General features: G+C 38.5%; 1 protein-coding gene across 4 annotated transcripts in view; it reads left to right on the forward strand.

Moving 5' to 3' along the window:
• Positions 1-3,497: 3,497 nt before the first annotated feature.
• LOC129733951 (band 4.1-like protein 4) overlaps positions 3,498-23,556 on the forward strand; it is a 365,660-nt gene continuing 345,601 nt past the window's right edge. For all 4 annotated transcript variants that reach the window (XM_055695585.1, XM_055695589.1, XM_055695588.1 and 1 more), the window contains exon 1: positions 3,498-5,322. The gene's annotated coding sequence lies outside the window, so the exon portion shown is untranslated. The remainder of the gene's footprint in view (positions 5,323-23,556) is intronic.

Genomic DNA, 23,556 nt, shown 5'->3' on the forward strand with positions numbered 1-23,556 from the left:
CACTAACGGAAAGATTAAAAACACTAAAAAAGGTAAATTGTTAATTATTGAAAGTAGAAATGTCATTATTGTTAAAACCTAAGGCTAGCACATGTTAAAAACTAATTAAATGTACAACACAAACACTAATAAAAATGAATAGGTCCAGAAAGGGCCTTTTTTCTGTTTTTGGAACAAATTTCCAAGTTTTTCTCTTCAGCAAATTTGGAGAAAGTTTCCCTCCCGTTCTGACGGGTCGAGTTGGCTGACAATAGGTTCGGAAAGAGGTTAGGTTGACGTGACTTGCCGGAAGGATCACGTGGCTTTCTGAAACTACCCGGTTCGGCGGTGAAATTTGCCAGTTTATCGGCTGCAGTATTCGGCTTGGCTTCGGCGACGATTCGCCAACCACACTTGGCAGCGATTTGGCCACTATTTTGAGCCGTTGTGCTACGTTCTTGGCAATTTGGTCACCATATCCCATCATTAACACCGGCATCCGGCTACCAGTAGAATTCCTTTTGTGGGCGCCCCAAACCGGAGATTCACACATCATTCGCTAGTTTACCCAGCGGTGAGGCCGAAGTCGGTGTACAGAACTTTCACCGGAATCGGTCGGGGATCGCTCCTAGAAGCAGTTTCGTGAGTTTACTAGAATTAAGACGGTGTATAGTTTTAAGAGTACACAATCAATTACGGAGAATTACAGCAGCCGTACACGGCTTAAGCTAGCTTGCAAACTATTGTAGTTTAGGTACAATTTTGCCCTCACTTCACTAATTACAATGATTAACTTGAACCCGCAAAGGAGTTATCAGCTCTCACGTCTTTCCGGTTGGTTGGGAATAGTCGCATCCGTTGCCTCCGATGCTCAACCCCCCGTTTGTTAATGTCAGTTAACACCGCGAGTTAGTTCATCCCCCTTAGACGATTGAGTTAATTCCCTTGGCTTTTTCTGGCCTTTGGAAGGGGTTTTTAGCGATTCTTAGCTCAATTTTAGATCATTTCCCAATTTGGCTTTTTTTGGCCTATAAAGCGAATTTTAGCGATTCTAAGCTCAATTTCAGATCATTTTCTATTTTGACTTTATTTGGCCTTCAACAGGAGATTTTGGCGAGACTGTACTCAATTTGGGATCATTTTCTAATTAGACCTTCTCTGGCCTTTAAAAGGAATTTTTAGCGATTCTGAGCCTAATTTGGGATCATTTTCTATTTTGGCCTTTTCTAACCTTTAAGAGGGATTTTCAGTGATTCTGAGCTTGATATGGGATCATTTTCTATTTTTGCCTTTTCTGGCCTTTAAAAGAAGTTTTTAGCGATTCTGAGCTCAATTTGGGATCATTTTGTAATTTGCCCTTTAAAAGGGGTTTTTAGAGATCCTGAGCTTGATTTGGGATCATTTCCTATTTTGGATTTTTCTGGTATTTAAAAGGAGATTTTTAGCGACTCTAAGCTCAATTTGATATCATTTTCTATTTTGGCCTTTTCTGGCCTAAGAAATGGGATTTTAGTGATTCTGAGCTCAATTTGGGATCATTTTCTATTTTTGCCTTTTCTGGCCTTTAAAAGAAGTTTTTAGCGATTCTGAGCTCAATTTGGGATCATTTTGTAATTTGCCCTTTAAAAGGGGTTTTTAGCGATTCTGAGCTTAATTTGGGATCATTTTCTATTTTGGTTTCTTCTGGCATTTAGAAGATGTTTTTAGCGTTTCTTTGCTCAATTTGGGATCATTTTTTATTCTGGCCTTTTCTGGCCTTTAGAAGGGGTTTTTAGAATTTCTGAGCACAATTTGGGATTATTTTATATTTTGGCTTTTTCTGACCTTAAGAGGGGATTTTAGAGATTCTGAGCTTAATTTAAGATCATTTTCTATTTTGGCCTTTTCTGGCCTTAGAAAGGGGACTTTAGTGATTCTGAGCTCAAATTTGGGATCATTTTCTATTTTGGCCTTTTCTGGGGTTTTTAGAATTTCTGAGCACAATTTGGGATTATTTTCTATTTTGGCTTTTTCTGACCTTAAGAGGGGATTTTAGAGATTCTGAGCTCAATTTAAGATCATTTTCTATTTTGGCCTTTTCTGGCCTTAGAAAGGGGATTTGAGTGATTCTGAACTCAATTTGCGATCATTTCCTATTTTGGCCTTTTCTGGCCTCAGGAAGGGGATTATAGCGATTCTCAGCTCAATTTGGGATCATTTTCTATTTTGGCCTTTTCTGGCCTTAGAAATGGGATTTTAGTGATTCTGAGCTCAATTTGGGATCATTTTCTATTTTTGCCTTTTCTGGCCTTTAAAAGAAGTTTTTAGCGATTCTGAGCTCAATTTGGGATCATTTTGTAATTTGCCCTTTAAAAGGGGTTTTTAGCGATTTTGAGCTTAATTTGCGAAAATTTTCTATTTTGGCCTTTTCTGGCCTTTAAAATTGGTTTTTAGCGATTCTGAACTCAGTTTGGGATCATCGACCTTTTAAAACTTTAAAAGAAATTTTCGGCGATTCTGAGCTCAATTTGGGAATATTTTCCATTTTGTCTTTTCCTGACCTTTAGAAGCACTTTTCGGCGTTTGTAAGCTCAATTTGGGATCATAAAAAATAGTAAAAGTAGCTCATGAATCATAGTTAGGAGCGGAATTTTAGAAATAAAAAACTTCAAACCCTTTTTCGATTTTTTATTTATTTCTTTGCCTTGTAAAATAGTTATTGTTAATTTTTATTTTAAGCCTCTCTCAATGATTTTGTATCAACTTGTACTCTTAACTTGGTTTCGGTTATAGTTAATATATCAAAATTACTTCCTGATTATTACAAATTATAGCATGTTTTGTAACGTTTTTGGCAGAAAAAGAACAGAATTAGTTTGAATGTACAATATTTTGTCAATTGAATAACAAATTTTATAAATATGTAAGATAATAAAATTTGATATAATTCTGTACTTTTTATCGTTCTGGCATATCAAGAATATTACAGGCTCTGTTACTTCTTTCAAGTTTAGATATATTTGTGTTATCCGTTTGTCATAATCGTTCGATCGGGTAAAAGTTAAATTCAGTTTTTATTTCCTCATACTTGGTATAGGATATACAAGATAGATCAGACGCATGTAGCTATCATTCTACACACCAACAAAAATCCATAAAAGAAGAATCACCTCAGTTTATGATAAACTATATAGAACAGTATGACATTTGATGACCCTAAAGTTCGTAATGCTGATAAACTCTAAAATTTCACTGTAATTAACACCATACACAATCTCATCCTCTACCTTAACCGACATCCTATCCGGCAAAATGTATCAAAACAAACTGAACCACGTGCAACGGTCTCTCTGCGGGAGACAGCAGCTACTGTTGCTGCTCTCGCTATTTTCTCCTTATAATCTCCTCAACAGCTAAGCAACAATTGCAGAGTCGCTCTCGCGTTCGTACGCGATTCTCATGGGGAGCACCAACAGCAGCAGCAGCAGCAGCAGACCGCGACCAAGCCGAAACGCGAGCCTCCATCAGTTGCCGGCTAGCTGTTGATCCGTTCGGTTCAGTATTCCCCCCGGGTGGATTTGCCGTTCTGCTCCGTTATTCGGTTGTTGATTTATTTCGGATGTCCGCACAAGGGTTGTGATTGTTTGGAGGTTGATAGTGACTGCGAAACTCTTGCGCTCCCCTTTGGTATGTCCAGGGCTCGATCGTGTAAATTTCGTTCTCTTGGATAAACGAAAAACCATAGCAACCGGCTGTTGTTAGGTTGCCCAAGTCGAAGAAAGGAGGAAGAGGTGGTGGTGCAACGGTGGGTGGTGAAATATGAGCTGTTGCTGATGAAAAACTCTGCTGCTGGTGTGGAGTGACCGCTGCTTGCATGTGTTTCGAGAATTTAGCAGTTCGGCACGGATGCCCCAGTTTCGAGTCGGATTTGTAGTTTCGATTTTTCCAAACAATTATTCATGTGTGTCGGTAATAAGAAGATCAACATTTAGTATACGCGTTCCGTTTGGGTGGTGCGTATTTCTTGGAGAAAGGCGTGTGCCCAGTGTACGTACGGTTGCCCATGTGCAGCGTTAATGAAGCGGCATTTGTGTAGTGTAACGAATGTTTATAGTTTTTCACTTTTTATGTGCTCTTCGCTCCAGCGAACTATTTTTAGCTGTGGAAGCGTAAACAGTGCCAGTACTTGCTTACGTGCGTGCGGCTTATTGGGGGGATTCGTGCAGTCCGCGCAGATGACCCGCGTCGAGTAGCAGTTTATGGAATCTTACTGCACCTCCAGAGTGTCAACGGTGTCGGGTTTATCATAAACAAGTGAGTGCATGACCGTCGGATCAAGTGATTAACGCCACCGAAGAAGAGATAGAATGCTGAACAACATAAGTTCCGGTTGAAAAGTGAAGATACAGAATAAAAGTGAAACCAGAGACGATATTCAGTGGTTTCGCTTGAAGGCCAGTGCAGTGCTTTGTTCGGTGCTTGACTGCTGCGGCTACTGCAGAGTGCAGATTAACAATACCAGGGATATCCTGCCAGTGACCTGGAATTATTGCAGCTCTTTGCTGTTGAACCCAATTCAAGACTCCCACGCTGGCAAGGTGGGCTCCACCCTGTGTGGTTGGGTTTATAAGCAAACCGTAATTGTAACCGTGCTGTTTAGTGTCTCTGAGTGAAGACCCCCAATGTTCCCATCATTAAAAACGGACGAGGCGCTACGAACCATTGAGTGTTGACTTAGCACTCGGTCGCGCGTGCAGGTTTACTTTTTGTTTTGTACAATATCTCATTTACACTGGCTGTCACGGAAATTAAAAACGAACCATCGTGGAAAAGCCGAAACAAGGAAAATAGTAGGAAATTTTCTTGCGCTGCTTGAAATGGTACTGGTGTTCTAATTTCTCGACCGCTTTACACTGGCTGGCCGCGCGAAAGTCGCTCCCCTTTCTCGCCCCGCCTTGCAGTGGGAATTCCCATATACAATTGCACCGTGAAAACAACTCAAAACAATAACATAATTGTCATACATTCACCCTCGCCTTCACTAGAGCCCGGTACAGTGTATGTGTGTGTGACTCAGCAGAAGAATGGGAGTGTAATCTCAGACGGAGTTTAATTTTTTTATATTTTTTTCTCAAAAGTGGAAGAAAGCTGTTTGTCTAGCATCGCGCCGTGTGAGAGTCATTAGAAAGGGCACCGTAAACAATAGCAAAATCTGAATTTTTCGCGCAATCCAGAAGGCTAATCGCACAGAGTGCTGCGGTTGTATATCTGTTTGGGTGTGTGACTGTGTGCTTTGCAGTCGAAGATCTGTGAACTTGGAAGGAGATAGCAGGGACCGCGAGTGCAGCAGCCGAAAAGCGTAAGGTAAGCAGATAATCAGCAATTATTAATGACTTTTCTCACATTGGCACAATTCAATCGTGGTTCGGCTTCGGCGTTTGGGGCCACGGTTCTCCAGCGAGACCGGTTCGATAACAATAATGTTTTTGAGGGGGGAGGGGGGGGGGGGAGATGTTGGCGTCGATCGTTTCGCGAGATGCATCTTGATAAGCCGAGGCTATTCGATGTATCCGTGCGAGGTTATACTCTGCAAGGTCAAATTATGCTGTAATGGCAGGTTAGTGACTGGCAGCTTCTGGCGCAGTCACGCAAATGTTCCTCAAGTGCTTAAGGCGCTCGAAAATAATAAGAGTTTTTCTTCATGTTTTTCGGTACATCTTGATTGCTACGTGTTGTTTTAATTTGCTGTCTAAAAATTTTTTTTCAGAATTTCAACTTTTCAACCCAATTGGCAATTGGGCGATCGAATCATTTCACACCAAATTTCAATATTGTAGCACTCCGAAAATTTCAGCATCACCTCGAACCAACCCTAGAGGGTTGTGTCTTTCAAAAAAGGTGTTCAGCCTCCACCGATAGTTTGTCTGATAAACCCAACCAGTTAAAAACATAATAATTTCACACGAGTTATTCAGAGTTTTTGATTGTTATACAGTATAGTATGGAATTTATGGAAGCTTGTCCAGAAGGTCATGGGTTTTAAACAGTTTGGTTAAAAATAAGACCAATACCAATAGTTTTGAGCGCTATGAACTAAATTTATCTTGAGAATCCAACTAATAAATTACGGGGTTTAAATTATTCTATTTTTAATTTTTAATAATGATTGATTTACTGTTTATTTTAGTTGATTTATTTGTTTATTTGGATTTTTATTTTACCTCCATCAGACAAATAGTCTGAATGGACACTTAAGAACTAATTCTCTGGGTTCCTCCAAAGAATCAAAGGGTATCTAATAAATTTAGACTGCACTTGAACTTTTATAATCCAGGTGCTAGGGCTCTACACGATGACTGGTATTTATAGAACAGATTGCATTAGGCTCTAGCACATATGAGTAAGGATAACGCAATTCCGTTGACACCCGAAAAATGAATCCAAGATCTCGCCTAGATTCAATGATTTCAAGGCCGCATGGTTCTCGCAATTTCAACTTCGAGTACGACGTTAGTTCGGCTAATGGTTTCATTGCCTATCGTTAGTTCCATTGAATTGGATGTTTTTTCTTGCAGAAATTATCACTGTGCATTTCGATACACAGACGTGAAATCTGTCAATTATATTCTGTAGAAACTGGCAGTCGACAGCAGTTTTAGTTAGCATTTGCAGTCTTCGGGCAGCACTGGATAGACGACTTTGAAAAATATGGTGAATAGTAATGGCCCAAAAGTGCTAAGAATAGCAGTACTGTTAACACGAAGAATTGTATTAACACTTGCGCCATGTAGTGACAGATCTTGTCCATCAACCAGCGGCCTTGACCTTCTGAACAACTTATCTAATACAACAGCTTTCTAAATTGAAATCGCGAGATCAAAACTGTTCACCATCCAGAAGTCCTTAACCTTCTGAACAAGTTTGCTGAAGACTGCAGCTTTCTAGAAGATCGGAACCGAGAGATAAGTTCAGGTCAAAATACGAAGAATTGCGTGCTCACTTGCGCCACACAGCGATGATTCTCTGAACTAAACTATCCACCATCCAGAAGCACTTAACCTTCTAAACAAAGTTTAAAATATGAAGAACTCTATTCACATTATCACAACGTAGCTACAGATTCCAACACTGAACTGTCTATCAACCAGAATTCCTTGACCTTTCGAACAACTTATCTGAAGACAGCAGCTCTCTATGTTAGAATCGCGAGATCAGTCCAGGTCAAAATATGACGAATTTCGTGCTTCCTAGCATTACGTAGCAGAGGAATTCCGTACTAAACTGTGCACCATCCAGAGGTCCTCAACCTTCTGAATAAGTTGCTAAAGACTGCAGCTTTCTAGAAGATCGGAATCGAGACATAAGTGCAGGTCAAAATACGAAGAACTGCGTGCACACTAGTACCACATAACAATAAATATCTGTACTAAACTATCCACGATCCAGAATCACTTGACCATCTAAACAACTTATCTGAAGACCGCAGCATTATAGGAGGGCGTAATCGAGAGATAAGTTCAGGTCAACAAAATATAAAGAATTGCTTTCACATTAGTACAACGTATCGACAGATTTCTACACTGAACATCAACCAGACGCCCTTGACCTTCCGAACAACAGATCTGAAGACTCCTGCTTTCTAAGTTAGAATCATGAGATAAGTTCGAATCAAAACACGACGAATTTCATGCTCCCAAGCATCACGCAGCAGTGAAATTCTGTACTAAACTATCCTCCATCCAGGAGTCCTTAACCTTCTGAACAAGTTTGCAGCTTTCAAGAAGATCGGAATCGCAAGATCAGTTCAGGCAAAATACAAAAAATTACGTGCATACTAGCGCCACATAGTGATGAACATCTGTACTAAACTACACGCAAAAGTTGGATGGTGTGAAACCAGTACAAAATTGTGTGTTTTCAGAGCAATTTTTGATGTAATTTGTAACCAGTACAATGGTTGCGTGTTGGGCATAACGCAATTAACGCTCTAGCGTTTCTCCAATGTATTTGGCAGCTCCAAACTACTACACCTAAACAGTTTCAACTGGTATCAAGCAGCATCGCAAAGCGAGCGAGAAGCCAAACCTTTCTCCTTCTTTCTGCTTGAGGACGAGACATATGCTACGCTTTTCGAGTCACTCACAGTCGAGCACACACGCTGACGAGATACTTTTTCTTCTTCATGCATTCCTCTGAATAGAAACAAGCACGCACCGACAGTATGAGTGAGACTAACTAACAACACTGGTATCAAGTATGTACAGCACAGGGGGCTCTTGAGGCTGTCAAACTCCATACATTTTCCATCTACCACTCATTGATTCTGGTACCAGCGTTTCTGATACCCACTTTTTGGTTGGTTTGCCCTAAAACAAGTGAAATAGAGTAAACGTCCCATTTTGTTGGTAGACTTATTCTCGAGTAAATGTCATTTTAGATGGAAAAAAACAAGAGCTCAATATTTGTTTTCAGTACAATGTGCACGTCGTCGCAATCCGAACCGAAAGAGAAGCGAAAGAGCAATCTGCAAATTGTATGTGAACTGTCTAGTCTTGTCGCACGTACATGGAAATTCTACGAGCGAGAGAGAAATTTCTCTCGTCGCTTGAGAAAAAAGCTCGTGCACAGAATGACAAATAATAATTATTCATAATTTACAAGTGTTGCCATAAAAATCAGCAACGCTTTTGTGGCTTTGTAGAAAGGGGGGTTTTCGGTGAAGCTAGCGTTGATTACAAAATGTTGTTAACATAATTTTGTTTCGTTATTTTTTGCAAATCATTCAATGGTACTTTTCAATGACCAAATCCATCGAGATAAATCGATCGAGTATTATGGCTATATAAATCTAGTGAGTTCACAAGTTGTTGTTCACTGCTTGCACTGCTCCATGAGTAGCAGTCACTAATACACTCTATGTGAGAAATAAAGTGTCGATATATGATACATATTCTGATTTCAATCTGTGACAATGTATTCGCAGTACAACTGTTGCGTTATCCTTTTCACACATTTATTGTGCGATTTTAGTGCAAAATCTGTGCGAATTGGGAAGTACAATGATCGTACACGACTTGAACTTTTACGTGTATCCACCACCCAGAAGCTCACGTTCATGACCCTCCTATCATAATCAAGAGAAGGTCAAAGAATTGCGTTCACATTAGCGCCATGTAACAAAAGAATTCATCACTAAACTGTCCATCAACCAGAAGCCCTTGACCTTCCGAACAACTTTGCTAAAGACCACAATTTTCTAGGAAATCGTAATCGTGAGACAAGTTCAAGTCAAAATATAACGAATTTCGTCCTTCCTAGCGCCACGTAACAGTAAAACTCCGCACTGAACTGACCATTATCCAAAAGCTTTTGATTAGAAGGTAAACATTCAGGGATGGTTAAGGTGCAAGCACCCCCAAAAATGTCGAAAAAAGTCAAAAAACTTGTCTGTTTCAAGAGATAAAAAATAGCAACGTTCAGTAAAAATATGCATTTCTGAATGACTGATAACTTTGCAGAAAAATTAAAAAAAAAACTGGAAAAAAATTAGAACGAAAAATCATGATTTTTGGTGCTTTTTCGTAGAAAACTGTATGTGGTTCGTCATATGTAAGGGAAAGTTTCTTGTTTTGAGATCGTCTAAAACTTTGCAAAAGACATTCGCGTCTAAAGTAAATTTCCTATCTAAATTTATGGTGGATTGATCACTCATTTATAAGTATACGTTTTTGACATGTTCAATCAAAAATAGTAATAATGAAAACAATTTCCAATTTTATTCAAACAGCATCAGGGGGTTATAAACTGGGGTAATTAGTGTATAATATCTTTAGATTACATACATAGAACATCATTATTACAAAGTTAACACATATTTATTAAATTACCCTAGGTGGCCCATTTGGATTCCATTGCAGTGGCAGGCTTGTGCCTGCTGATACGTATGGTTGTGTGCGGTATTTGCAGCAAATTTTGCATGCTATTTGTTTTACTGAATAATTTATTTATGATGCTATTACGGTGCAAAATCACAACGGCAAAATCTATCACGAGTTGGTGTAAAATGCTATTGAATTGTGCTTTTTTGCCGGTCGCGTCACCTGCCGACGCGTACGGTTGTTTACGGTCTTCGTAGTCGTCAGATTTGTTCATTATGTGTACAATTTTACAGAGCGAATTTTTTATGATTCGTATCCAAAACAATTTATTATACCGTCATACGTCAAGCTCACGTTGGTACACTATGGCACAAACTCTTCTACTTTTTAGTTACAATAACATAAATTTAAAGTGACAAATGTATTGAGCTTCTTTGATTGCTTGATAACACAAAAATAATAGGTTAAAAAATTATCAAAATGCTTCATATCAAAAATTTGGAATCTGTGTCAGCGAACTAAAATAGAAGACACTTATTGAAAGTTGGATTAACTAATGTAAACGACCGGAAGTTGGAGGAGGCTCGAGACTGAAATGCCACATCGAAAAAAAATAGTTGAAAATTATTTAAGTGTATTTGGTCAACCAGAGCTAGTGTGCAAAGTTGAAAAACAGAACCGGGGTATTAACAGTAGAAAATTTTAAGGTGAAACTGGTTTCAAGCCACAAATGACCCTCTGGGACTTTGCCGTTTTCTGGGCAACCGAAGGCCTAATATGGAATAATTTGGAACTGCCTTCTAAAATGCATGTAAATGCAGTGCTTTAGAACGAGTTGTGAGTCATTTCATGAGGTATTTTAAACATGGATTTCATTGAAATGGTTCATTTATTTTTTACTAGGTGGTTCCGAAAAAAATCTTTTGCATCGAAAAAAATTTCGATTTTCCCAATTTCATGTACTCTTTCCAAGGTAGATTTTCGAGCATCAAAAAATCACAACTTTGAGACACCTCTTAATCATGTGGGCCTATGAACAAAATGTACATGTCCGGTTTTTGAAATCTGACATGGCCCTTTTGGATGCCACCCTAGTATTCACACTTCTCTTTTATCAGTGAGGATTAAGTCATAGGTTTGTTAACATTGTCAAGCTGTAAATCTCGTTTCTTGATGATAAACTGCCGATTACTATAGTACTTAGATGAAGAAGACTAATTTTTACTATTTCAATTGAAAATATACGGTCGTCCAAAATCTAGTGCTGTGGCAGGCGATCTTTAATCACCAGTGCGCGGTCCGCCGGTTTTCTTTGTTGTTCTGTCTGCTATGGAGGGCTAAGAAATATTTGAAATCGCTGAATAAAGACTAAATTTAAATTTATTCGTGACTACTGAGAGTTATACTTCCGGTGGGTAAGTCGTTGTGCAGTCGAGTGAGCAAAACAACAACAACAATAAGTCGTTTGCAAGTGGGGGAGCTCCGTAGCCGCAAGGTCCGCCTTGGTAAGCGAATGGTCGTGGGTTCGAATCTCAGTAGAATCAGGCCATTTGGTGGTTGCCAAAGGACTTTAGCATGGGTTTATTCTCAGGCTTCCCACCAAGTACCTCTACAGTACCTCTGTTGACTCTCCTTCTAACAAAAATATAAGTCCCTGTTATAATAAAACTGGTGTGAGTAACGTATGAAAGTTCTCTCCAGGGAATTGTAATTAGGCGATATTGTTAGGAGGGACAGAGGCTCGGTATAGTAGAGTAGTAGTAAGCTTGAAACGGAAAGGTAATACTTACACACAAGCACGGATATGAATGATAAGCGTATCACTTACTTCAATAGTGATACTGCCATGAAGTGCGGAGTACAGAAAACACTTGGGCAATATCACAATAGATCTAATCTCTGGTCGCAGTGATGAGCCTACACGGAAAAAAAAGTCGTTTGCAAAGTCAAACTTTTCATATACTTTTATGTCGGCTATCCTTCCCAGTTTAGGTTGGTTATTTAGTCTGATTTAGACTGATACTGAAAGTTTCGCCCTATATTAGGCCCTGTTTTTAGCTCTGATTAGTTGAAATCTGCGGTTCACAAGGCTCTACACTTTTTATTAGTACAATAGTTAAGAATGAAGGTATTCCGTTGTAAACTGACTGAGTTTTAAGCATATGAAAGTGGAAAATTTCGTGACGCTCTTGATGTTTTTGGTTTTACACCTTGCACCCTTATGTTGGCGTAAAACATAATTCTACGTCAAACAATTTCAGTTAGAACTTCTTGAATGGATTCAATCTTATTGGATGAACCGGATTTAGATGACACCAGTAAAATTATTCGTTTACATATTGATGTTGTGATAGGTCAACTCATGGTTTTAATAAACACTTTTGAAGAAATTGTGCATTAAAAAACTTTCATTAATATTAGCAAATTATTATTTTTTTTTTTTAATGGTAAAAAATCCTGAACATTTGAAATGTACTCTTGGACACCAAACCATTGCAGAGTGTACTCCAATAAGAGATTCAGGATTGACAATTGACTTTACGTTAGTATTTATTGATTACTATAATACGAAAATCAATAGAGCTAATACTATGCTGTACTTTGGGATTTTTTTTTCAGTCTTCAAAAGTTTTTCCTGGTGCTTCTATGTTCAATCAGGAATTCGCTTTAAGAAAAACAACTCTTTGGCCAGTGTTATTCGTTTCTGTTTGTCACAAATAAAAAAAATAATTTTGGATGAATTTGATACATGGCTTTTCTGCGAGTTTCCATACCGACTTTACTGCGATTCAGAAAACGACCTGGGTTTATTTTCTCGCTTGGTAACTTTCAGCCTACGAAAGTGTTAACTTGCTAATTCAAGCTATATTGGATTTCTAAGCAGCTTTGAGTTTATTTAAACCTTAATCAAGCTTAATTTAAAAATAAATTTGCAGCGATTCCGAGTCCAGTTTTTTGTAATTTTAATTTCATTTCCCCTTCAATGGGGTTTTTGATTGACCTCTAGAAGTATTTCATTCAGAGTTTCCCTGACATTAAGAAGCAATCGTGAGCATAATTTGTGGTTTTTGATCAGCAAGATTTTCTTTTCTGGCCTTGAAAACTGCTTTCAATCATTCTGGACATAATTTGAAATCGTTTACTATTTCACCGATTTCTAGCCTCTACAAGCGATTCTTGACGTTTCTTTCAGACTAATTTGAGCGATTTTCTTGTTTGTTTGGATTTTGCCGGTCTTTAGAAGCGGTTTTGAGCTCTTTAATAATCAGCTCATTCGTTACTGTCTTGACCACCGAGGTTTGCTCAAATATGCACTGACTCGTGGAATGAAAAGCGAAGATGTTTCGAATTTCAACATGATGTTTGTTCAGAAGTAGTTATTTTTGATTTTTAAATACTTGAAGTATGCTAACTTCGGATGAAAACTTTCAACGCGAAAATATTTGCCAACCTAATAATTCAGTTTCGATGCTCCACCGGGAAAATTTCCGCACAACTGCACAAGGACTGTAACATAATTTTGCCGATTGCGTCGCTGCTTCAACCTGTTTCGATTGTCAGCTTCCGGCAGAGTGGAACCCACTTGGGGTCTGGGACGTTGAACAAGTTTTAGTGAAAAAATCGACTACCTTCGATAAGAGGCCAACCGTAAGTTGCGTCGCACGACCGTCGGTTTTTTGGTGATTTTAGCGATGATCGCGGCCAGTTGCTCAAGAGCTGTGCAGTTTTTTAATGCTTTCGTTCCGCTCGAGAAGTTTTGACCGGAGCGTTAGTACCATTACGATAGTGGCGGCTCCGCAGCCGAAGGATGGTTATTAAATCATTAAATTATGACAAGCCACTGAGTAAGCGGTTGTTTTGGAGCGCAATTGAATCAAGGCTCTCCTACTAGTCCTCCTCCTCCTCCACGGTGCCGCTGTGGCAATCAAGGCAAACCATCGATCGTTACACGAGCAGCAGCGGTGTGCGATTTTTGCACAATAATGCACCATCGCTTACATAAAGGCCCAACACAGCCACCGGTGGGAGTTAGGAGAATGGAGGGTCGACCACACCACAACGGCGGTAACTCCTCGTTACCAGTGTAGTGCGTTGGGTGATTAATATAGAACCGTTCAACAGCCAGAGGGGTAATTAAAAAGTACCGCTACTCTTTCGCGAAACCCTTCCGGGCATTTCTCGGACTTAGTGATTCCACAGTAGATTGACAAGCGCTGGGCGACATTCACTCGCGCACACACACACATCCACACACTGGAAGCAAGGTCTACTGCAGACCAGGGTATAGAACCGAGCACCTGATTTTTAAATGCTTTGTTTTCTTCACACTCTCTTGAGGCTTGCGAAGAAAACAACTCTAGATAAGCAAGGTAATTTAGTATTTATTTCATGATTTGATTTGCTCTCTTTTCATTCTTTGGATCATGCTGTAACGTTCAAGATAGAGCGTGAAGAAAGACGCGTTTGGTTTTTAATTGACTGGTGGAATTTCTGAGCATTAATTGTGGCCAAATGAGGCACTAGTTTCTGCTTTTATTCTAGAAAAGTATACCAATCAAACTTAGTCCATCAGTCGATTAAGACAGTTATCATACGATGCTTGTTCGTGAGTGAACAGATTCTCATATTCGCTGAAATAGTTCATTCCTTCTCAGAAATTGGATATGTGAATACGAGTGAGACGATTCGCGAGCCGTTATATCTCAGATGCTAGAGAAAGTTGCCATTAATTAAACAATTTATAACCTGAGTCGAAAGTCTTGACAGTAAAATGGATTATTCTTCCATTTTATAGAACGTTATAATTACGATCAATAGATATAGCTATTTTGTTGTCAATTACAGATTCAACAACTTACTACTGACTATAACCGTGGTTCTACAATTTCGAAACATAACAATGAAACTGAGAATTTCGTGCAACGCTTTCAATTCGAACAGTTTCATTTTCAGCTGATTCCTTTCGGTTTACTGTCATAGAATCACGATGAACCTTTTCGCTGTCGAGCAGATCTGATCACGTGTTTTTCTCTCGTCTGTTCAGCGTATCATTTCAAATGCAACTGACGGCTGTTTGAATTGGAGGAGAGAGAGACTGTTTCCTTTCTTCAACGTGACAATTGAAATTGGCACCGCATCGCGTCGTTTGATGATAGTTTTCTAGAATCCAATAAATACGACGTTAGTTCCGATCAATATTTCGGGTTTTTTTGCCCGAAGTTTCGATTTTTATGAATAAATGTTTCTAAGATTGGAAAATGATTAACAAAACTGGTATACTTTCTAATCCTTAGAAATGGTTTTATAAAATGCGGAACGTCGATAGCAGAAAATAAATTAAATATAAAATCAAAAGTAAATGAAGTGCTTTTGTATAGTCCAAGAGGTTGTTTATAAGACACGACCGCAAGGCTAACGTATAATTAGGACAGTTCGTCTCGTATCAATGTATTTATTGCAATAGGTTTACAATAGATTAGAATATTTAATACAGAAAATTTAATAACACTCTTTATTCAGAAAAATCATTAATTTTTGTAACATTACAAACATATCACACAAAACCGATGTTTCTGCAAAACCCGCGTAAAATCGCGTGAATTGGGTTGTTAAACTACACCACATGAAACAGCTGCAATTTTGGAGCAAAACGTGATTTAAAAAAAAAATCCGTTGCCCTTCGGTTTTAAAATTGCGAATAAAACTGCTCGAAATCTACTCAAGATTCATTGAATGAAAATTCGCCCATAAACCAACTGTTATTTACAGTTTCCGAGCGTTTTTGGTTTTTCATTTAAAAATAGTAGCACAATATTTTTATAAAAATCACGTTCAGCTCAGAACATTACACACTGATATATGAAAATCAGAAATCCCTCTAATGTAAACTAGCGTTACTCAATGAGCGCAATGTTTTTCATTCGACTCGTGAAATCGGTGGTGATGACAGAAGTGTTGGGAAATGATAAAGTGTATCGCAAAAACTGCGAAGGTGTTAAATTTTATGTTTATATTCAATTTTATAGACCTTCACCCCAATTTTGTTATATTTGTTGGTATAATCACCGTTACTTCATATGTATCGTATTAATTGATATTTTTCGGTGAACAATTACAAAACATTTCTTACTTTGCGTGACGTTTCGGCCTACTGTTGCGTTTCAGCCATCTTCTGACGCAATTCGATCGCCGCAGCTTTTCGTCACCTCTTTCAGCGCCGCACGATCATTATTTTGTTAACCATACAAAAAATCACAGTGATAATAAGATTCTAAAGTATTCCTAATTCATTGTTTAGCAATAGAATAAAAAAACGTATGAAAATAAACACGTCTTTTATTGCACCTGATTGCAATACCTCTCAATGAGTTGTCACCTTTCTTGTTTGGTTCATAACACTCTCTCCGCATATCTCCTCTGAATATTGCTACTGTAAACCAATATTTATTTTAAGCACAAGATTTAATAAAAAAAAATGAACCGCTAAACAATTTCTTTACTATTGTGTTAAGGTAGGAAAACTTCGGATCAAAATTAATTTCAATTGCAAACTACTGCAACATTTCATATGAGACTACAGCAAACAGAAAACAAAAAAATAGAGGGAAAAAAAGATACAACGAGAACTAAAAAGGAGGACATAGAAAACAGAAAAAAGGTAGAGTGTACGAGAGAGAGAGTGCGAGAGAGAGAGTGCGAGAGAGAGAGTGCGAGAGAGAGAGAGCGAAAGAGAGAGGGAGAGTGCGAGAGAGAGAGAGTGAGAAAGAGAGAGGAGGGGGCGGAGAGAGAGAAATAGAGAGAGAGAGAGAGAGAAAGAGAAAGAGAAAGAGAGAGAATATGAGATAGAAAGAGAGTAAAGAAGAAAAAGAGTAAAAAAGAAAAAGAGATTGAGAGATTGAGAGTAATCGAAAGAGTGACATAGAGCAAGGAAAAAAAGATAGTGAAGAATGGGGTAGTAAAAAAAAACAGAAAACAGCAAAAGAAGTGTTCGGAAGTACGAGAAAAATTTAGTGAGAAAAATAAGAGAGAAAAAGTAGAGAGACAAAAAAGTAGAGAGACAAACCAATCTTCGGGTAACATTGAAGCGGATGAGATAATGGTCTCCTTTGACGTGACGGCTTTGTTTCCGAGTGTTCCAGTGAATGAAACCTTGAATCTTCTTGAGGATTGGTTAATTCCTCAATATACTGATAGCACTTGGAAAAAGAAAGTCGTGAGTCTCATGAAACTGACCCGCCTTTGTATGAAAAAAAAATTCACTTTTCAAGGTAAATTTTACAAACAAACAAAAGGAGCTCCAATGGGAAACCCTCTTTCTCCCTTCTTATGTGAGCTATTCAAACATAGAAAACAAATTAGAAACCAATAACCTTTTACCAATCCGGTGGCGGAGATATGTGGATGATATTTTTTGTATTTTGAAAGAGACGGAACTTGAAGCGTTTTTTACATCTCTCAATAATATTCACAGAGATATAAAATTTACGATTGAAAAGGAACAAAACAATAGTCTCCCCTTTCTAGACGTTGTTGTTGTTAGAAAGTCTAAGGACTTAGAAATTGAGATTTTTAGGAAACCCACGAACACAAAACGGGTAATACCCACCGCTTTTAGTCATTCCTTCCAGCATAAAATGGCATCCTTTCACCACATGATACATCGGATGGAAACCCTACCTCTCAGTAAAATAACCAGGAAAAAGGAATTGGAATACATTTTCGAAGTTGCAAAGGTAAATGGTTATAATGAGAGCACCTTCCAAGCCATTATAAACAAAAAGAAGCGAATTAAATTTAGAGAATCTTTTACAACACTCACCCCAATTACAGAAGACCTGAAAAGAATAGCTGTGGAATATGATGGGGCCTTAACACGTCAACTTCACTCAAAATTCAAAAGATTTGGCATGGATATCGTCTACACTAGTAGGAAAACCCAACTCAAAACAATATTGGGCTCCGCTAAGGATTCAATTGATGGTTTAAATAAAGCAGGGGTTTATAAAGTTGCTTGTTGCCACTGCAACAAGGTTTATATTGGGCAAACCAAAAGAAACCTGGGAATCCGTTTTAAAGAGCATATGGCAGAAGTCACCAAAGCATGCAAAGTTTCCAAAAATGATCCACCACACCTTTTCAAATCAAAAGTGGCTGAACATGTATTTAATGAGGGACATCCACTAACTTCGGATAACATTCACCTGCTTCTCTCCGTTAATAATGTATGGAAATCTGAACGTATCTGAAAGTTTAGAAATCTACAAACAACATCCATCCGCACTGCTCAATAAAGAGGTAGGAAATCATTTTTCATGGCTTTTCAAAATACTACCCAAAAAACCCTAGATCCAGTACAGGACGAAAACAACCACAACATATGACTACCTAACTTCAATTTAGGAATTTTCCGTCTACCTACTTCTATCTACACGCGTATAAAAAAGGGGTTACTCAGTTATGCTCTTCAACTGGCCACATAAGCACTGATGATGGTTGCATGTAGCAGCCGAAAAACGTATCTGCGGACGGTATTCGATTTTTTGTAGTAGAATTAAATGTAAACATAACCTATTCTCAGTATTCGAGAAACAGGTGGTAAAGAGAGAAGAGAAAAAGAAAGAGAGAAAAGAGACAGCAGAGAGGGAGAGAAAGAGACAGAAAAAAAAGAGAGAGTAAGAGAGAGAGAGGGAGAGGAGCTTGCACACTTCACTGAGTAACGAAGTTTTTACTATTTATTTATTACTCTTGAGGAAAACTATTGACCAGAAAAATATTCTATTACAAACTACTAAATAACCAAGCCTTTCAAATGAGACCAAAAGTCAAATATAAAAAGAAATAAATGCAAAGAAAGGAAGATACAGAGGGATTAAAATAGAGAGAAATGAAGAAAAGAAAACGAGAGAAAGGATAAGAAACAAAAAAAGGCATGAGAGGAAAAAGACTGTAAGGAAAAAAAGAAAGTAACAGAAAAAGAGAAGAAAATAGAGAGAAAGTAAAATAAAGAAAATGAAAATTGCAGAAGATGAATGAGAGAAATAGAGAGTGCAAGAGAAAGAAAAGAGGAGATAAAAAGAAAGAGAGAGTCAACGATTATCTGAAAGTTTCAATAAAGACTGGAAAAGTTCAACATCCCATTTCAAAAATATTATTTTGCCAGTATCCTAAAACTTAAACAATCAATAAATCTGCTCGATGAGTTTTAAATCAAACAAATTATTCTGATTTTTTTCCTTTTTATATATGTTACTTCTGAAGTTTTAATTTCTCTATGATCAGGTAACCATCGTAGAAAAAATAAGATTTCAATGAAACAAGTTTTTCACGGCGCAAATTTTCCCAGAAAGACAAAATTATCATCTACAGCTGTCATAGTGAGCGATTCTAAAAATATCTGTAATCATCATCAATATCAATTTAATTTAAAAATTAAAAATTGCGGTAAAATATGGACTTTTTCGGATACTGGTAACCATAATTAAGACAGATGATTGAGTTTGAACAGTTGCCCATGGAAAGTAATTATGTTAGCTTATTTGCAATAAAAATTCGACCCCCTTGAGAGCAGCTTTCCGGTAGTTAACCGGAACATTCGCCATGGCGGACGTAAACAAGCGTGCATTTTTTTTTATTTTTTCTTCGTTTCCTCGAATCCTCGATGACACGCAATTTGGGGATGTTGGGCGGGTTCACCGACTTGGGTACCACATCGATGTCAGCCGCTTCATCTCCTCCAATGATCGCTTCGATCAATGGGCCGACGCCAGATCCGGCCGAAACACTGGTATTTCATGATGAACGACGCAACTTCCGGCAGGCACTTCGTGCTATATATTTCCCCGCCTTCGACCAGTCCGGAGCGAAAGAAGAGTGGCTTTGACATCCTCTTCACGCTGATCGTCAGCGAAAAGAGGATCCTTCTTGAAGAACTTTGAGTGTGAAATGCTCTTCATTTAGGTGCACTTGGTGGGGAAAGTAAAATACGATGTGCCCTGCCAGTCGTTGCCAGCCAGGGTGAGACAGATCTCGTCGTCCATCACCACCGTCACGTTGCGATTTGCGGAAAAATCAACTCGACCGTCTTATTCAGGCGCTGTCGCTGCGTCATTGCCTGCAGCTCAGAGACCAGTGGACGAGACTACAGCGTGCTGACGTCGCATGTCCATGTTCGCCCGGTCCCGGCCAAGCGCACGCAGCGATTTTGCAACTTTTCCCTCGGTCTTCCTCTTCAGCATCCTTCGGAGCTTCTTGTTGATCAGGGTCGTCAGTCCTCCGAAACCGAGCTGTCTTTCAATGCTCTGATTGTTGTCCGATAGTGCCATGTTGTAGATGTCGGAACGGGTGTATCCAGTGTCCACGAACTGCCGCACGATGCGACACGGAACCGTTCTTTCAACGCGCACACTTTTGAGCTGACTGATAGAGCTGTCCATTTTTTTCTCTGCTAACTCATGGGTTACTATGATTGATGCTACATTGATAGTTTCGTCAATGTGTGTGAAGGTAAACCTATGAAAAATCGGTAATTTTTGTTCATTTTTTTACGGCGAACGTTTTATGACAAAGACTGATTTCAGAGCCATAGTGTCTCCGGTAAAAATGTTTCATTATTTGTTCTTTATTAATCATACTAGAGCAGTTGCAATTTTTCAGTTATTCTACCTGAAAGTGAGAAATGAATTTTGTTTTTTTCTCATTTTTACATATAAAAATCAATTTTTCCCTGTAAAGTTATACCACATTTAAAAAAACAGCTTTTCCCAGGACCCCAAACGTCTCTCTGCCTTTTTAACTGAACTTTTGTGAAGTTTTCTATAGCATATCGCCTTATTCATTTTTTTAATATAAATTTTTATAATGATTTTCTAAATTTTTTTTTGTTCTACGATTTTGTTTGCATAGGTCAGAACCACAATTTTACCACAGAAAGTAATTTCTTGCGCTTATATTTCTTAGATTAACGAAATTTTTTATTAAAATAATGCTCTCATTTACACACAGATATCTGTAACGAGAGACAATGACAAAGATTATAGCTCTCTAAACAATTCCCGTGAATTTTGGTGTGCCTCGCTGGATTCATCGCTTCTACATATGTTCACGAAAGAAACTTCATAGCATAGCATAGCATAGCATATTTGATCGCCCGTGTGTTGCCCGCGATTAACCAGAATCAGCTGAAATTGCACAAAAAACCGTCAAAATGGTGCCTAGGAGTAGCAAGCCATTTTCAGTGTACAATTCCTGGTGATTTTTCTTTTCACTGGTCAATAACGTAGCTGGCCACGCCCAATGCAGATCAATAGAGGAAGGGATATCGGGAGTGTTAGTTTAATACTTGTTGCTACTAGAGACCGAGGAATCCTCTGCATCATCCACAAGTATCAAAGGAAGGAATCAGTGTTAGTGGAAAGGAATTGATCTGGATCCATCGAGGTTGATGGTGCGATCTCTTCTACACAAATTCGCGCCCGATATGGATATTTCTCGGTCTCTGCGCAACCGGCCATCAGAAGACGATATGAATAGAACCGCATCACGATCGCTGTATCGGCATATAGGAGAATCGAAGTTTCTACCAATCGTTATTATCAGCAACCAATCGTTAACAGTCTGTATCACACCAAACTTCGCGTTTCATCCTGTGAACTATTAAAATTTACCTCGAAACGAATGAATTTCGTAAAACGCACCGCACGCCGAATGCAAACTACTGGTACCAGCTCAAAGAACCGATAGAGCGAGTAAAAAAACCCACAAGGCACACCCGAGCATTATACGATGTAATGGTCATTGAATTCCGAAACCGCTGTATTAAGATAGTTAAACTGAGCGCTGTCAAAATAACGTGCGCGAAACTGAGCTGACCTCCCCGAAGCAAACTATAGCGTGCCCACTACACTCCGGAAACCCTTAGATAAACAAAACTCACCCGGGCCGATGATGCGTTTCACCGATGATGCACGACCGCTCCATTTTCTCCTACTGACGCATACGCGACACGACCTTTCGCACCAAAGACATCTACTGAGTATAAAAACTGACAAAGTTCCATGCATTCATAGCCCAAAAACTTAAAAAATGCAAAAAAGCATATTAAACAAAACAGAGTTCCAAATTTATTATTAAAATGCCAAAATAATTGCAATCAAAGTTCAGTTGTCGTGAACTATTTTCACGCCCAAAACGATTTCAACATAATTAAATAAAAGTTACTTATGTATATCAACATTTGTCCAAAAGCTAGGAAAATCATAAAACAAGAACATAGACCTGAATAAAATGTCACCGCCCTGCCAGGACTCACAATTGTAGACGATGCATCAATCGCATGCCGCATTGTCATGCTCGAATGATAAATTTTGAAACTATATTGTAAAACTGCCAATTTTGACCTGTGAGAGTGCATCGCACAATCTGGTTCGTAAATATAAAAAAAACTCTACCCGCAACCGACAAGCTACCACACTTTGTGCACCCAACAGATGACACATTTACACTTCTGACAAAGTCCAAAACCCGCTGAAAACCACTACACACAGAGCCTTTGCATTCTTAAAATGTTTGATACTAAAACTTATACTCATCTGTTTTATTTTGGTTATGCCTATGCCAGCGAAACAAACGCCGACAAGCACAGCGCAACACTACTCTCTTCGCTCTCTCTCCAGATATTATCGTTCTCTTCGCTCACACTGCCATGCATTCCATTTTCGCATGTTAATAACGAACCGCTAGTTAGCGCGACGCACAAAGTAGGCACTCACACTCACGCAACTTAGCTGGCCTTACAATTTTCAATTGAGTAGTGTCATACTTTAATATATGAATGGCTTTGCCTGCAAATTTTTGCGATTTTTGAGTGCATTATTTTAATAAAAACCTTTAATAACTATAGAAATACAAGAGATAAAAATAAACTTCCTTTGGTAAAATTAGATGTTCTGTTATAGCCAACAACGTTGTAGTATATTGAAAAATTGTAGAAAATCAGCATAAAAGTTCATCCTGAACAAATTGATTTTTTTTTTAAAATAAGTTCATTTGAATAGGTAGACAGAAGTATGATGTCTTCCGCAAAGTTGTTTCTTATAAAGTCTGCTTTTGCCGAATTTATTCCTAGAGAGCAACTCCTATAGAATGGGGAGTAATTGTGGAACACTACGGCACTAAAAGCAATATTTTGGGTCAAAAGAATTTCGATCACGTTTTTACACCTTTGTGTGCACCGGTTAAAATAAATCAAATTTATGTCTTATGAAAAATCTATCGGAACAAATTATATCATCTCATGCAATTTCTCTGTTCTCAGAACTGTTGTCGAAAACTAGTGCACATTTCTGCGGGCACTCATTCGTTTCAAATCATCTGAGAAAGTTTAATCGTAAGTTTCTGCTGCCGGCACCGGAAGGCAATGCAAAACATGCTCGGATTTTTGTCATCGCAACCTTCAAATCTGCGAGATCCCAAATCATTTCTAAAATAGAAGAGAAAAAAACTAAAACCTACCACCACGTCAAACCGAAACTCATTAAAATGTTATAATTGACTGCTTTGGATAAGCAACGGGGGAAAGTTTTTCAATTTAAATTAATATTTTTCAATTGGAGCATCTCCGACTCCGACGGTTGCGGCAAACTGCGTCGATTTGCAAGACGTTTCCCGCCCTGCTTTGGTGTAGAAATGAAAATATACATTCAAACCGAAGCTAGGGCAAAAT

The sequence above is a fragment of the Wyeomyia smithii genome, chromosome 1 (genome assembly GCF_029784165.1).
Source record: "Wyeomyia smithii strain HCP4-BCI-WySm-NY-G18 chromosome 1, ASM2978416v1, whole genome shotgun sequence".
NCBI classification, from domain to species: Eukaryota; Metazoa; Arthropoda; class Insecta; order Diptera; family Culicidae; genus Wyeomyia; species Wyeomyia smithii.